Source organism: Ursus maritimus, unplaced genomic scaffold (genome assembly GCF_017311325.1).
Source record: "Ursus maritimus isolate PB19 unplaced genomic scaffold, ASM1731132v1 scaffold_9, whole genome shotgun sequence".
NCBI classification, from domain to species: Eukaryota; Metazoa; Chordata; class Mammalia; order Carnivora; family Ursidae; genus Ursus; species Ursus maritimus.
Window position 1 is genome coordinate 34,308,598 of NW_024427107.1, and position 16,054 is coordinate 34,324,651.

A 16,054-nucleotide genomic window follows, 5' to 3' on the forward strand; every position below is an offset into this window, starting at 1 on the left:
AAGACTGGAAAGAAATATGCAGAAGAATGAAACTGGACCACTTTCTTAAACCAAACGCAAAAACAAATTCAAAATGGATGAAAGACCTACGTGTGAGACAGGAAACCATCAAAATCCTAAAGGAGAACACAGGCAGTAACCTGTTTGACCTCGGCCATAGCAGCTCCTTACTAGGTAGGTCTCCTGAGGTAAGTGAAACAAAAGCAAAAATAAACTATTGGAACTTCATCAAGATAAAAATCTTCTGCATAGCAAAGGAATGATCAACAAAACTAAAAGGCAGCCAGGGCACCTGGGTGGCTCAGTTGGTTAGGCTGCTGCCTTAGGCTCAAGTCATGATCTCAGGGTCCTGGGATTGAGCCCTGCATTAGGTTCCCTGCTCAGCAGGGAGTCTGCTTCTCCCACTGCCTCTGCCCCCCAAATTCATGCTCTCTGTCTTTCAAATAAATATATATATTTTAATAAATATATATAATATATATAATAATATATATTATATATATAATCTTAAAAAAAAACAGAAACAAACAAAGAAAAATCAAAAACAAAACTAAAAGGCAACCAACCTACAGAATGGGAAAAGATATTCTCAAATGGCATGTCTGATAAAGGGTTAATATCCAAAATCTATAAGGAACTTATCAAACTCAACACCGAAAAAACAAATAATCCAGTTAAAACATGGGGAGAAGACATGAATAGTAATAGTAATAGTAATTAGAAGCAGTATCTGTATTAGTTTGATAAGACTGTGTTGACCAATGATGACTCAGTTCTTTTTCATTGCACTTATGATGGCTATAAAATAGAAATAAGATTTAAAAACATAAAACGAAACCTATAATTTATAAAGGATCATAATATAATAATAATATTTGATTTTGAAGAAGTATAAATCTAGAGTAATGCTTTTCAATAGAAATATAATGCAAGGTACTTATATAATTTTAAAGTTTTTTGGTAGCTACACTTAAAAAAGTGAAAAGAAACAGATGAAATTAAATTTAATATATTTTAACTCAATACATCTAATTTCAACAGGCAGTCAATATAAAATTATTAACTAGATACTTCACATTATCTTACTTGTATTAAATTTTTATATTAAATCTTCAAAACCCAGTGTATATTTTGTACTTACAGCACATCTCTGTTTGGTCTAGCCACATTTCAAAAGCTTAATATGTACACATGGCTGGTGGCTCCATATTAGATAGCACAGACTTAGAATATGCAATACTTTTTCTGATACTGCAAAGCAAAACAAAAAAAAGGACAAAAATAATGTAATAGATTTGCAGAATTGGAATGAATAACTGTATGGCTACTTTTTTAAAGATTCCATATATCATTTTAATAATCACTTTCTAAAGAGTGACTATGGCTAAAAAGCAAACTATGTCATTGTAGTTTTGTTTTCTTTGCTCTGACATTTGAGCGTCATAAATTTTTCTGGAATGGCACATTTACAGATGAGAAAGAGTGTGTGCCAGGGGGCTAGGGGTTAAGATAATCTCAGAAAAATGAAAACATATTTACATGTAACATTTGTATTTTCATTTTTAAGAGACTATATTGACTATATTAGACTAGTAAATCTATGGAATACCACAGATCTTTATCCTCACAGATGTTAATGACTCTTATAAGTGATATTTATATTTCTAAACTTATTAATGCAGAATTATATAAATTCTAAACTGTATTCTAGAATTATCAGGGAGCTTAGCATTTAAAGGCATCTTTTAACAATTTATTTGAGAAAGGAATCTTCAAACTTTGTAAATCTGATTTTTAATATTAAGGTTATAACTACATTGCCATACATTTTTTTGGTCATAAAGGTAATTTGATTTTCCACAAAACTAGGCCCTAATTATAAATATGTATATTCTTTATGTCATATGTTTGGAACCTGTAATACCTTCCCATCCCCTCCCTCACTACTCCCTACCAAGAAAATGGTACTAGTTGCTTAGGTTCCTAAGACAGTGCACAAAACCTTGTTAAATCATGTTACCCCTACATATGATGGAGGAATTGACATATTTTTCTCTGTGTCTGAAAATAAAAAATTACCCTTCACCCAACCTATCACTAACCACCTTGAGCTATTGAATAGCATAAATGGTTATTCTTTTAGCTTCAAATTTATATTAGTTACCTCACTCCACTAAGACAGGGAATCCAACTGATTGGGTAAGGGGCAAATGAACATTTATTGAACATCCACTCTATGTCAGCTACTTTTTGGTTACTTTTATACATATTTTCTCATTTACTTCTCAAAAACCTCTATCAGATAAGTATACTTCATATTAATAAAAAGCAATTTCATTAAGGGAAACTAAAGCTCAAAAATCTATTTTTCCAAGGTTAGACTTATAGTAAGTGTCATATTTGAAATCCAGAACTGATGAATGAGAAAAAGAAACTATAATACAATGGAAAATCTTCTTTCCACCGTATTATTTTTCCAAGAGGTTTTCTGGTATTTGGAAGAGTCAAAAGCAACTGCCTATTTGTTAACAGAGGCATGTTAGACTCCAGGCAGAACAAAAATCTGGAGTTTAATATTTTTTTGACTTGTCAGGTCCCTGTCATTTTCATGTATTTGCATCTGTGATCTCTGAGGATTAACCTTCTTTCATCAATGTCCATGTTTATTACTCTGGTTCTGCTGTAGTCCCCATGTTCTTGTTAGATCACGTGCAGTTTACAGAATTTCCCCTGCTCTCTCTTTCAGAAGGATATACCAAACTCTTTGATGTTTCAAGAAACTCCTATTGCTATAATAAACAGTGAGAAATAGACATATGGTTAAAAAGCTCCTCACAACATTCTATCCCCTTCTTTTTTTCACATAGACCTTACAGAGAATGGTGTAAATGAAATGGTAAGTCTTTGGGTATACACAGCCCTGAATTATACTCAAATTTTTACCCAGAAAATCATAGATCGAAAGAAGTTTGGATTGTAAATTTGGTAAAGATTATTGGGTCCTTGGCTTGTTGGAGAAAAATAGGATGAGGACAGAAGACAATCCAAGTATGAGACAGAGTGAGGAGTAGCTAAGGAAATTGTCCCAAACCATATGTCACCTTCGTGTAAATTAGAAAAAGATACAGCTTTCTCTCAGCAGATGTAGCTCTGTAACAGTGCACACAGCATGGTGATTGGGACATCAGCTATATTTCAGCTACAGTACGCCCTGCAGCCTGGTGCCTTGCACAGTGAATAACCTGTGCAACCATGTGTGGTGGCCTTCCATCCCCCCCTTTCTCCTTCTACATATAAGATCCCAGCACCATAGACCTGATCTTGGATTGGCATTATAACTAAGATAAACAGGGGCTGGATATATGAAGAAAAAATAAAAAATAGTGGAAGTGAAACAAGATGTTTTTTTAGTTCCTTGGACACTCAATTTAAGTGAATGTTAATATGTAGAGAATTATGTAAATCAATCATCCATGAGGGCACTACTTGCAGTTTAAAAATATATATATATATATGCATCAAAATATTATTATACTTATGTTATTAAATATTTAAAAATTATTTTCTTAATATCATTCTCAAGAATAGAAGCTATTTTTACAAAACATTTATTTCTGTGTGCCTGTATATATACACAGAGACTAGACAAAGAATATTATAACAAAAATGAATTGTATCTCAATCAGTAAGCATTTGCGATGTATAAAACCTAGAACTCTATAGAGTCACCAGAAATAGTACCCATCCTTACTGAGTTTAAAATCTATACTGAAGAACTAAAAAAGAATTGTAAAGGTATATATTGTTAAATTGAAAGCTAGGCACATTAACTTCTAAAAGACTAAAAATTTACAGATGTGCTGGTATCTTATGACCAGTAACTGGTAACATAAGTGAAAAAAAAATTAAATAATTGTGTAAAATGGCATATAAGTAGCTTAAGAATTTTATTTTAATTTAAGATATTCCACATATTCCCTATTTTCCATGTTTTGATGGAGGGCGAAAACCTCTTTGAATATGGATCCACATTAGAGATCTTTATTTTCTTATATACCCATGAATTCTAATATTAATTCATTTAAAGAGGAACAAGAAGTAAAATATTTTGTGAAGATTAGGTTTTTCTTTTTTCCCCCAAGTTCTTTCCTCTAATTAGGACATTTTCTTGTGCAGCTCACAACTATTAGGTCTTTCTAATGCATTCATGTTTAGATTTCATAGAAACAAACTCTCTTTCACACAGAATATTTATTGGTTTAATATTTGATTAAGACATGATTACAATGAGAAATGCAAATGATATAAACAGCATTTTTGTGTGTTGTAACAAACATAATCAACTGTTGTCTAGAATACAGCTCATCTGATGGTACTTGAAACACATGAGTATGTTAAAGGGTAGCTTACTACTAGCTGCAGATATTCAGTGAGACATGGTCATAGATCGTGTTTTACAGTTTTTTAGCTTGGTACATCTGCCAAGTGGAGTCTAAGAGAATTTTTGCTGAAAATTTAAATGATCAGAGCCTAGAAAGGATATTCCAGAAAGGCTTCATGAATTCTTACTTCAATGTATTTTATTAGATGTATTTGTATCTTAAATGACAGAAATCAAACTCAATGAATCAAGAGAAAAAATACTAATAAACTCAAAGTAATTTACTGGTATATATAACTGGGAAGTTTAGGAACTTCTCTTTCAGGAAACCTTGATCCAAAATCTGAACTAATTGCACTATGATTATTTGTTCCAGTCCTTGGTTCTGTTTTGCTTTGTGTTCATTCCCTTCTCCAGCAAGTTTCCCAATGTTATGGCCAGAAATATCTAGGGGATACATTTTTGTTACAGCAAACAATCCCTCTGAAAAGGTCTGTTCCTGATTGTTCCAGGAAAAATCTAGTAAGTTTCACTGGCCTGGTTTGAGTCACATACACACTCCCAACAACTCACTCTGGCTAGGAGAGGTATTTGTTCAGCTGGAGCTGGATCACAGCCCTGCCCCTGGAAAATGGTAAAGTCCTCCTTGAGCCGCTTGGCTTGCCAAAGGGGTGAGTGTGTAGCTACAGAGATGCTGAGACAACAAAAAATCCACATTTTATCCAAGTGGAAGTGTGGCATTACCTAACCTTTAAAGTTTTGGGGCAGCACTAAGTCAGAGAGAACTACATCCTTTTGGACCCAGATATGCTTTGTCTTCTTTGTGATTTTATTTCTTCATGACCCCAAATCATTTTTGCTGTTATAACTTGCATCAGACCTGTCATTTTCTGGTACCTAAAAATATTTTCTGCTGTTAAGTTTAGTCTTTAAATTATAGATCTTCCTCTAAATTTCTCAGAGGCAATGTGTCTAATGATATCATTTTGTGTATTTATATTTGCAAGTGCCTTTATATGACTTCATGAAATATAATCCCCTGCATGAATTTTCTGGAATCTCTAGAATGACTCTTGCTCGGGATTATTATAAGAAGAGTTTTGTAGGTTTCCATAGTTTCAACAAAGCAAAAATCTATATATCTATGCCTCTATCTATCTATCATGTCTATCATCTCCTGGACTGAGCAATACCTGGAAGACATTCCCCATTTTTAAAAGCAAGTTACTCTCTTGTACATTCTGTCTCCTCAAAGCACCATATCAGTGGTTTTGAGATAATAGTCTATTTTTATTTTTTTTAATTTTTAAAAAATACTTTATTTTTATTTATTTGAGAGAGAGCGAGAGATATCACAGAGGGAGAGGGAGAAGCAGACTCCCCATTGAGCAGAGAGCCTGCTGTGAGTGGGCTTAATCCCAGGACCCTGAGATCATGACCTGAGCTGAAGGCAGATGCTGAATCAACTGAGCTACCCAGGCGCCACAATAATAATCTACTTTTAACAAATTGATACCTTGTTTCAAGGTACCGGTGCTTTTGTTTTAATCATTTCTCATGCTATGTGGGAGTTACATATGCACAACCTTCTATATGCTCTTAGGTCAATAGCCACACAATTAGTTTTATCTCTCTAGATATTAGCACTACTGAATTTAGATTAGTGGCATTGCTATACATTTTGGATCCCAAACAAATGTTTATTCAAGGTTTTCCAAGCTACTAGCTAATGACTAAAGGAGCAGATCTTAGCGCTAGTGAAATATAGTGGAGATTTATATTGCTTGTAAAAAGAAAATAATAATAAAACTCTGCCAGGTGCAGTCTACCTCTGCCTATAGCATTCTTGTTTACTATTTTAAGTTTTTGCATTTCTACATGCAAATGACAGCCATGAGTCAATTATTCATAAGTTCATATGTTGCCTTTCAAATTTTAATAAAAATAATGTTATTTGCATGTTTTTATAAATCTAGAAATTTGGAAGAACTAAACATTTCAGATAATAATACCCCATAAAGTCTTTTGTTGAATCAAGACAAATCTTGGATTAGTAGAGGGCAGCCATGTCAAAGACCTGTATTTCCTTTTTGGTCTCTGTAGATACCCAAATCTTACACGAGCTTTTAGGAGATAGTTACAGCTCTGAGAAGAATGTGAGGATTAACATAAATTTAGGCTGAATAGCTATAGTAGTTCTGTTTAAACATCTCAAATGGCATACTTTTTATTTTCTGAATTATTTTTATTATTTAATTTTTGACCATTTTTGTAATGGTAGTCCTATTTTCTGATGTTTATTATTATTTAAAGATTTTATTTATTTGATATATATAGAGAGAGCGAAGCATGAACCTCGGGAGGGGCAGAGGGAGAAGGAAAAGCAGACTCTCTGCTGAGCAGGGAGCTTGAGCAGGGCTCAATCCCAGGACCCCAGGATCATAACCTGAGCTGAAGGCAGACGCTTAGCTGACTCAGCCACCCAGGTGCCCTTCTGATGTTTAACATAAGTCAATTCTTCACCCAGAAAGCTTGGCAAGGCTTTATATTAAAATACCATATACTTAAATTCCATTTCAGACAGAACAAAGTGATATTGAACTTGAGAGGTTTGCTTTTATTTTTGCACAAACTATATTAATATTAATCCACTTATGTTTGTTTGACAAATGTTATTTTAGGAAATATTGCTGCAACTTATCTTGAGATAATATTTGCCATAGAATATAAAATATAAGTCAAATTTGAGTTAGTCTCCAAGAATAAATGACATGTTTTTGAATAATGTGATTATAATTATTTAGGCATTTTGCACAAAATAATTTTGTTTATGTACTTAAGTAGTTATTTTCAAGAAGCACTTTGGACCCTTATTTATTCATGCTATTTGTCAAATATTTAAGACACAGTTTTAAAGAGAAGAAATATACCTTACTTGAACAAATCTTTCAGTCCTGAAGAAACTATCAATAGTTTGTGAACCACAAGAGTATCACTTAGCCACCTCAACCACTTGTATTCAGTGTCCTACATAACCAGCATAAGTGATGTTTTTGTTTATCGCAGAGAGATCTGATACCTTGTACTTTGTTCTTATGCTCTTTTTATTAGATTGAAAGTTACTAGCAGATTTTTTAAATTACTTGTTAAAAAAATAGAAAAAATATAAGAAAAATGCATTAAATAGGTATATAGATTTCACATTTCTAACATTTTAGTCACTTTTCTTATATAATGACAGTAGAAAAAACATGTCAGCAACAGAAAAAATTTTCATAATGGTACATCAAGACATTTTGTCTTAGCCCCCAATTCTATCTCATGCTTTCTAGTGTAAATTGTTTTTGCTTTGTCTGTTTGTCTCCGAAGACTGGTCATAGCATCCTTGTCTAGAATATTGTAAAAGTCTTTGCTGAGTACCAGAAGCACACTGTAATAATAGTGTGAATATTTTAATATGGCTAACATTAGTTAATTTGATTAAATTTTTAAGGAACAAATGATACCAATGCTCTCTCAATGCTATTCCAAATTTAAATGACATGGAAGTTAAAACTGACAAAGATAGTACAAAAAATATGTAAAAATACTTAAAAAGACTAGGAATCTCAAATGTGAATATCAATATAAAAATCCTGAAAATTATATTGGAAAACATAATCCAGCAGCACTTTAAGGAATAATACACCAAAAAAGTTGATTCATTCTAGGAATTCAATCAGAACTTGCTCAATATATTTTTCAAAATCCATTAGTATATTTTAATAAAATATAGATCAAGGTAGAAACATAACCTGTGTTCATGACAGCTAAAATGCCTTTGAGGAAATTCTGACACAAATTCCTAATAAAATGAGAATAGATGAAATGTTCTATAATATGATAAAATTATCTAGATCTCAAAAAATAAGTTAGCTATGTTCTTAACAGTAAATAGCAAAAGAATTATTATTAAAGTGATGAACTTACTAACATTTTTATTTTTATATATTTTTTATTATGTTATGTTAGTCACCATATGGTACATCATTAATTTTTGATGTAGTGTTCCATGATTCATTATTTGTGTATAACACCCAGTGCTCATTACAGCACGTGCCCTCCTTAATACCCATCACCAGGCTACCCCATCTCCCCAGGCCCCTCCTCTCTCAAACCCTCAATTCCGGTTAACATACAGTGTAATCTTAGTTTCAGGTGTACAATTTAGTGATTCAGTAATTACATAAAACACTTGGTGTAGCATTTTTAAATAAAATAAGTAATAAGCATGAACTTGTAAAAGGGGGAGGTAAAATCATCATTATTTACTTATATTATTTATACTTGAATATTTGTAAAGTCAATGAGAAAATTATTAGGAATCATACAATTTAGTGAAACTACTGGTGGCAAGCTTAATATTTAAATTTTATTTTATAAAAGCTATTTATAAAATTTAAAGGAAGAAGAGATTATGTATATAATAGCAAACAAAAATATGAGCTATCTAGGAATAGACTTAATAAGAAATATATGTAAAAAACAACTAATTCACATAAAATAAGACAATTGAGGCAAAACTTTTTCTTCAATAGGAAAATACATTACTGCAAAGATGACTTTTTTCACTAAATTTGTTAGCCTAATGTAAACATAATAAAAACAGCAGGAATTCTTTTTAAAGTTGATTATGTTGATACTAATATCTACATACAAAATTAAATAAGAAAACTTCAAAAATGCTTTTAAAATACTGAAAGAATGGGGGCGCCTGGGTAGGCAGTCGTTAAGCGTCTGCCTTTGGCTCAGGGCGTGATCCCGGCGTTCCGGAATCGAGTCCCACATTGGGCTCCTCGGCTGGGAGCCTGCTTCTTCCTCTCTCTCTCCCCTGCTGTGTTCCCTCTCTCGCTGGCTGGCTGTCTCTCTGTCACATAAATAAATAAAATCTTTAAAAAAAAATACTGAAAGAATGTAATATAACTCAAATATTTTATCCGGTAGGCAGACTAAGACTAAAGAAGAAACCATGGCAATTTAGTATGGCAAATTTAGTATGGAAATTTAGTATAATATAGAGGTATTATTTCAAAAGAGTAGGAAAAAAGATAGTTTATTAAATATCTGTTTGTTAGACAAGTAGTGAACAGAAACAAATCTGGTGGATTAAAAACCTCTATGTTAACAATGATGTCATAACATTGCTATAAGAAAACAATGGCAAATTAATTTTCTAACCTTCGGTGGAGGAAGTCCTTAGAACATGACAAAAAAAAAGGTAAAAGACATAAATTGAAATATTAATCTCTGAATAATAAAATTTCAGTATTCTAAATGGCAAAATGTTCCATAAATACTAATATGTAAACATCAGGCTAATAAAGTTGCTGTACACATGAGAAAGAAATCATTTTAATATAAAACTGGCTGTTACCAATAGTTATAAAATCTCAAGGGGAATGGGTGGGGGGAAGAGAATGAAGAAAAAAGAGAATAAAAAGTTCTTGGCAGGTTCTCTTACATCGACCATCTAAGAATTGCGCTATAAGAAGCAACAGCCTCTCCTCTTCCTCTCTGCCATCTTCTGGCAACCACGAAGCAGCAACCATGCATGAATGCATCTCTATCCTTGTTGGCCAGGCTGGTGTCCATATTGGCAGTGCCTGCTGGGAGCTCTGTTGCCTGGAACACCACATCCAGCCAGATGGTCAGATGCCAAGTGACAAGACCTTTGGGGCAGATAACTCCTTCAACACTTTCTTCAGTGAGACAGGTGCTGGCAAGCATGTGCCCAGGGCAGTGTTTGTAGACCTGGAATCCACAGTAATTGATGAAGTTTGCACAGGCAACTATCAGCAGCTTTCCACCCTAACCAGCTCATTACAGGCAAGGAAAATGCTGACAATAACTATACTCAAGGGCACTACACCACTAGCAAGGAAATCATTGATCTTATGTCGACCAAATTCAAAAACTGGCCCACCAGGGCACAGGTCTTCAGGGCTTCTTGGTTTTCCACAACTTTGGAGGTGGAACTGGTTCCAGATTCACCAACCTACTGATGGAACATCTCTCTGTAGATTATGCCAAGAAGTCCAAGCTAGAGTTTCCCATTTACTCAGTCTCTCCACACCACAGTTTCCACAGCTGTAGTTGAGCCCCACAACTCCAACTTCACTACCCACACCACCCTAGAGCACACTGATTGTGACTTCATGGTAGACAATGAGGCCATCTATGATGTCTGTCATGGAAACCTTGATATTCCCAACCTACAATAACCTAAATAAGTTAATAGGTCAAATTGTGTCATCAATCACTGCTTCCCTCTGATTTGATGGATCCTTGAATATTGATCTGACAGAATTCCAGACCAACATGGTGCCATGTCCCCTCATCCACTTTCCTCTGGCCACATATGGTCCTGTCATCTCTGCTGAGAAAGCCAACCATGAACAGATTTCTGTACCCTAGATCACCAATGAATGCTTTAAGCCAGTCAGCTAGATGGTGAAATGTGACCCTCGTCATAGTAAATACATGGCTTGCTACCTATTGAACTGTGGTGACTTTGTTCCCAAAGATGTCAGTGCTGCCATTGCCACCATTAAGACCAAGAGTGCCATGCAGTGTGTGGACTGATGCCCCACTGGCTTCAAAGTTGGCATTAATTACCAGCCTGTGGTACCTGGTGGAGACCTATCCAAAGTATGGTGAGCTGTGTGCATCCTGAGCAACATCACAGCCATTGCTGAGGCCTGGCCTTGCCTGGACCACAAGTATGACCTGATGATGCCAACTGTGCCTTTGTTCACTGGTGTGTGAATGAGGGCATGGAGGAAGGAGAGTTTTTTGGGGTCTGTGAGGATATGCTGCCCTTGAGAAAGATTATGAAGAGGTTGGTATGGATTCTGTTGAAGAAGAGGGTGAAGAAGAAGGAGACAAATACTAAAGTTAAAAATTCACAAAGGTGCTGCTTTTATAGGGTAGTTTATTCTGTTTTAAACACTGAAAAGTTGTGCTCTGATCAGTTGATTTGTATATAATAGTGTATACCTTCATATAAAATTACTGTCCTATGCTTTAAAACATGACACTTTGTGAGGCACCTGTGTGGTGAGCTGGCTGGCTAACTTTTTATTTTGACTCAGGTCATGATCTCAGGGTCCTGGGGTCGAGTCCCCTTTCTGGCTCCTCCCTCCATAGGGAGCCTGCGTGGGGATTCATCTTTCCTCCATCTGCCCCATCCCCAGCTCACATACTCTTTCTCTCTGTATCTCTAAAATAAATAAATAAATCTAAAAAAAAAAAAAAAAAAAAAAAAAAAAAAAAAAAAAAACAGAAACAAGAAACAGAAACACAACGCTTTGTTACAGACCCAAGTTGTTCATTTCTCTGATGCGTTTGAATAAAGTTTTCCCTGTATTAAATGAAAAAAAAAAAAGACAGTCCTCTATGAGGCAATAAAATACCTTGCGTAATTCAGCTTCACTCATAATTTGAAAATTCTATTTTAATTAGAATTTTCTACCTATCCCATTGACAAAAATTGAAAATAATTTGAATACACAAGATTCTCTAGGAAGTTAGAAAGCAAGAATCTTATGTATTTTAGGTGGTCATGTAAGCTGGTACCGCATGTTTCAAGACTAGCTTGTCGAAGTCTATAGAAAATAAAAATCTTTATACTAGCAAATTCTATTGCTAAAAATCTATACTACCAATAAACGTGCACTTGTTCATTCAAAGATATATGTACAATAATTTTTATCGCACATTTTTTTGCAATAGGAAACAAATTAATGCCCATCAGGAAAGTGCTGGTTAAATAAATTATGGAATATTCATTCAATGGGAAGCCACGCCAATATAAAGAATGAAAAAAAAATCACATATGCAGATTTATATAGATGTCCAAGATATACTGAAAAGTGAAAAAGGGATAGAATGTGTGTAGAGATTGATTTCAGTGGTATATAATTATTTACTAAATCATATCCATATATAATTACGTAGCTATAGAAATACTAATTAAGGGGCACCTGGGTGGCACAGCAGTTAAGCGTCTGCCTTTGGCTCAGGGCGTGATCCCCGCGTTATGGGATCGAGCCCCACATCAGGCTCCTCCGCTATGAGCCTGCTTCTTCCTCTCCCACTCCCCCTGCTTGTGTTCCCTCTCTCGCTGGCTGTCTCTATCTCTGTTGAATAAATAAATAAAATCTTAAAAAAAAAAAAAGAAATACTAATTAATATGAATTTAAAATTATATAAATAAACATTATGTAATATAATATACATTAAAGAGCATCACTGGAGGAGGATAATCACTTGGGTTTGAATTTTGGCTACACTACCTATTATTTGTGAGATGTTGAACGAGCATGTAACTTAGTGCCTTCTTTTTCTCCTTTGTAAATATGGATAATAATAGTACTTATCTCTGAGGGCTATTATCAGAGTGTTCTGTTGTGATTTGTCTGACTTGAGGTATATTAATTTTATTGATCGTCTCAAAGAATTAGCTCCTATGTTTATTGATTTTCTATATTTTGCTATTTTCCCTTTCATTGATTTCTCCTCCTATCTTTATTATTTACCTTTTTCTGCTTATGTTGAGTTTAATACACTATTATAGTATCAAGATAGAAACTGAGTTTGTTGACTTAAGAACTTTTTCCTTTGTTAATATAGCCATTTAATGCTATTCCCTCTATGTACTGGTTTAGATGTACTGCACAAATGTTGGTTATTGGTCATTGTTTTCATCCCACTCAAAACACTTTGTCATTTTCCTTTTGATTTCTTCTTGACCCATAGTTTATCTGGAAATATGTTATTAAGCTTCCAAGTATTTTTTCCAGTTAATGATATTAAATTTTAATTCTATTTTTGTCAAAGAACATATTTTATGTGATGTGAATGCCTTAAAGTTTAAGACTTGTTTTATCGTCCATAATATGGTCTATATGGTAAGTGTTCCATATGCACTGTATGGAACTTGTCCTCTGTTTCACTATTGCTTTGTCCTGTGTGTGTGTGTGTGTGTGTGTGTGTGTGTGTGTACGTGCGTTTGATTCTTTTTTCCCCCTATGTTCTATTTTGGATTCTTTCTATTACCATGCCTTCATTTCATTAATGTATTTTCTGCACTGCCTAATCTACAACAAATCATATCCATTGCATTTTTCATATCAGTCATTTTAGTTCTCATCCCTAGAAATTAGATTTACATCTTTTGTAGCCACAGGAAAAATGCACTTTTTCTCAACAGATAAATTATATGTGTGTATATATAGAGAGAGAGTGAGAGAGAGAGAAAGTTAACATAATTTTACCTAAATTTAATTCTAATACTTTAATCAACAAATATTGATTAATTACAAAGTAACATTGCTCTGTGAGAAAGAAATTGACAGTGAAAATTGTAGAGTTTGGAAATAATAAGAGACAGGATTAACCAATCAGGAAAAAGATTCTATGTAGCTTATAAATGCTTTTATAATAAAATAAAATGCTTATATTTTGATAAAGGTAATGTGCATGAGCCTGCATAACTTATTTTGATGTCCTTTCAGTGAATTATGTCTTCTCTTTTCTTTTTGAATAATTGCACCATTTTTAAATGATCTGAATAATTTTTTTAAAAAAATTTATGTCTTCCAGCTTGAAAGCTTCTTAGAATAGTGACACATTCCAAAATCAAGTCCAGATTTCACACCATATGAACAAAATATATTGAATGCTTGCTTTTTGCATTACATGACATTGTGAAGATGTCCTTTTAACTCCAGAAGAGAAAAAACACAACAAAATTTATTTGGAACCCAGTAAACATTTAACTCTCCTATGCTACTTCTTTATTTTCATTATTTGCCTCATCTAGATAACTATATTTCAGGCTTTTTGAAAACATGATTAATAGTGATTTTTTGCATGAAAAAATGTATATGCTAATTGTTCAATTAAATTAAATAATTTCACTGGTTCTTTTTTTTTTTCTACATTTGCATTTTTACATAAGGGCAATAAGATCAAGTCTTCAAACTTGGAAAATAACATTTTCAATAACTAAAAATTTAACTAAAAATATTTTTGAGACTTTTCTCAGTTGTCTTTGTAAACACATCTGGTGTGATTATAATTCTGGAGTTTCAATAGAGAAAAATTACATTGTCAAAGTTAAAATTATGTGCCATCTCCCTTAGGTCAATGATTGATTAACATTATTTCAAAAACTGAAAGAATTTTTGTTGATAGGAAATTATGTGTGTGTGTGTGTGTGTGTGTGTGTGTGTGTGTATGTGTTACTCAGGCTATGTTTTAATGGAGAAATCAAGAAAAAAAATACTAGTAACTCAAGGTAAATCTTAGCACTAACTTATTTTTTTGTTGTTGTGGTAAAAAACACAAAACACAGACTTACATGACTTTGAAGTGTACGGTATTGTTAGCTATATGTACAGTGTTGTACAGCAGATCCCTAGAGCTGCCTCGTATGTGACATCTGTTTTTACTTGCTGCTTTCAAAATTCTCTCTTTGTGACTTTTGACATTTGTCTGTGTGTATGCTTTCTTCTAGTTGGAGTGAATTGAGCTTCTTGAATTTATATAGTCATTTTTTTCTCAAATTTGAGAAGTTTTTAGCCATTATTCCTTCACATAGTGTCTCTACCCCTTTTTATTTTCATCTCCTTTTGGTACTCCCATAATATGCATGTTCTATTTAATGCTCTCCTATGAGTCCTTCAGGTTCTTTTCATTTTTTTTCTATTATTTTTCTTTAGCTCCTATATCTCGGTAATTTCAGAAGTTCTCTCTTCAAGTTTGCTGATTCTTTCTGTTGTCTGGCCAAGAGCTATAAAGTCCCTCTAGTGAATTTTTCAATTCATTTATTTTATTCTTTAGTTCTAGAATTTCAGTTTGGTTCTTCATTGTTCTATCTCTGATGATAGTCTCATTTTGTTCATACATCATTTTCCTGATTTAATTTAATTGCATATCTGTGCTTTTAATTCATTGAACATCTCTATGACTTTTTTTTAAATTCCATATCTGGTAATTCACATCTCCATTTCTTTAGGGTCAGTTTCTTGTGATTTAATTTGTCCCTTTGAATGGTTCATATTCCCCTGTTTCTTCGTATATTTTGTTATCTTCTGTTGGGACCTTGGAAATTAAAAAAAAATTAATCACTTCTCCAGTCTTTGTGTTATGGTCTTTGCACAGGGAGGTTTTTCTTCTGTCAGCCCAGCTGGATATTCTAGGGATCTTTCAAGCCTTTTTGGGGGATGTATTCTCTCTGAGTTTATATGTATAATTTCCTTATTGAAGAAGTTTGCCAACCTGGCACCCTTTCCCATTAGTACTCAAGTTCAGGCAAGATAGAAGTCAGTCGCCTGGGCAGCTTCCAAAAAAGTCAGAACGTTGTATGTACATTATAGTCCTTTCCCTACCCAGAGAGAATTTCGGTGTTAGTGGTTTCTTGCCAATCATACCACAACATGGCTAGAAGGGGATCAGATGAGAAAGTGCCAAGAATTTTCCTACCAGATTTTATGTGATTGGTTTTGTGCTTGCCTACAGTGTAGGAACTTCTTAACTGGTTTCTGGATTTCTCACAAAGGCAATTAGTTGTGTAATGTTAATTCCACTTCCGTGAGAGGAAAACAGGTCTGAGGCTTGGTAGCTTTTACT

At 33.7% G+C, this 16,054-nt stretch overlaps 1 protein-coding gene and 1 pseudogene across 1 annotated transcript in view; both read left to right on the forward strand.

The window, feature by feature from the left end:
- CNBD1 (cyclic nucleotide binding domain containing 1) overlaps window positions 1-16,054 on the forward strand; it is a 327,265-nt gene that overhangs the window by 294,836 nt on the left and 16,375 nt on the right. The gene's annotated exons all lie outside the window — the stretch shown is intronic.
- Window positions 9,834-11,659, forward strand: LOC103661406 (annotated as a pseudogene).